The sequence below is a fragment of the Fundulus heteroclitus genome, unplaced genomic scaffold, assembly GCF_011125445.2.
Source record: "Fundulus heteroclitus isolate FHET01 unplaced genomic scaffold, MU-UCD_Fhet_4.1 scaffold_486, whole genome shotgun sequence".
Classification (NCBI taxonomy): Eukaryota; Metazoa; Chordata; class Actinopteri; order Cyprinodontiformes; family Fundulidae; genus Fundulus; species Fundulus heteroclitus.
The window spans coordinates 20,116-22,150 of NW_023396908.1; positions in this window are offsets into that span (position 1 = coordinate 20,116).

Here is a 2,035-nt window from a genome sequence, read left to right on the forward strand (position 1 = left end):
TGGTTGTGTTTGGTATCACTGGGTGAGTGTACTCTGTTAGTTTGGTCCAAATCCTGTACTGGGATGAGCCTCAAATAGGGAGAAAAAACGTTGTTTACAACGTTGCCATGGTAACTCAAAATGGCGGGTGGTACAAAAAATACTTCATGGGATCAGCACACGTTTTAATATACACACTGTGGGGATTATAATACAAAACTCTTAGTCTCCCACGCCGGGTTTCCATCCCACGACCTCTTACATGCAAAGCCTGCACTTTCTATCTGAGCTATACTGGAGCGCCATATAGGGGTATGCATTATTGGGACCATAAGGGGTTTGGTCCCTCATTGAAAAGCATTGGATGTTTGACACCTCATAGCTTGGAGATGCTTTATGCGACGTAGCCCAAATTTCTTGTGGAGCTTTCACTCTAAAGTAAGAACAGACTCTGTGAAGCAGAAGTTGGTGAAACCTTCCTAGAGCTACTTCCGGTTTGCAACATGCTAACCGTTAGCCGCTAACAAGGTTGTGTTCAGTACCACCGGGTGATTGTACTCTGTCAGTTTGGTCCAAATCCTGTACTGGGAAGTGCCTCAAATAGGGGTGCCAATACTTAATGTCACCAAACGTGACCAAAGTTCATGGGTCACATTGGCCTCCTTTAGCAACTCAGCCTCACCACATCTGGGCCCAGAACTCAACATTTGACCAAAATGGTGTGTAGTGCCATTTCCCACATGTGGGTGGTGCTGTATTGGCCAATTGGGTCGTGTCTGGGCATCATGCCAGGTCCTGTTGGAAGCAAAGGCCCAATAGGAAAGCATGTAAAATCCAAAATGGCACAGAAAACTGACACATGGCTGAAAGTCTTAAAAATTTTAAAATGTTAAGAGGAAGTGACTGTGCGAATTTCAGATTTCTACATTAATCACAGCCACTGCAGTGAGCGATGAAAGTTGCCATTGTATCTCAATGGAGCGTCTCCCTCTGGGCCTCAGAGTTCCGTCGTCATGGAAACTCACTGCACAGCTGCAGCGGGCCAGTCTAACGAAGTGCAGACACTTTGTGTCATAGAGTGCCTATTGGATTATTATGGAGAACTTTGCCTCGAACAACGCTTCATATCTCCTGATCCATAAATGGGATCAGGAGATATGAAGCTTCGCACAGCACTGCCTCCTCATTGCAAATGCTATGGCAGGCGCCTAATAAAGAGTCTGTTTAGAGGTGAATAGTAATAGGTGCCTCCATGCATTTGCATTGGCAGTGCTCCTCATTACACATGCAAGGCAGGTGCCTAATTAAATAACTTTAAACAATGTATAATTGCACAACAACTGTAATGTTTTCCCTGCCTCTGTAATGCTAATATTTCCTCTGCTTTTTTTTTTAGTACAGCACTTTGAATTGTCTTGTTACTGAAAAGTGCATTATAAATAAACTTGCCTTGCCTTGAGTCAATTAATTATTTTTAGAAGTAATTGACAATTGCAATCAGCTGGGTTTGCTTAGATAGAAAAACCAGTTTGAATGATATATGGATAATGATGCAATTTTAAATAACTAGGATCAAATCGGAATGTATGTAGTCTATTTTGAATGTGTCCATATGATTGGATTGAATTGACTTTTTATTTATAAAGTGCCTTGAGATATTTGTTGTAAATTGGCACAACAAAAAATGAACACAATAGTATTCCCTGAATTGGTTTCACCTAGAAGAGACAGAACCAAGCAGACAGACTCCAATACAGCATTCAAATCAGCAGCTGCCCAGCAAATGTCAACCTCTAGAGCAGTGCTCAGCAGCCTCTAAGGCCTTATAATAACAGCACAATTTATATAGAGTTTAAGTTATGCACAGCTGGACCTGTATACTAATTATATGATTTTTGAAGGCAATTAGCTTAACTGGATATGAGAGCTAATAAGGCAGAATAAGCAAACTTTCAGATTTTTCAAAAGATAAAAATCAAACTGTTTTTTCCACCTGACAATTATGCACTACTTTGTGTTGATCATCATAAAATCCCAATAAAACACATTCAAGATG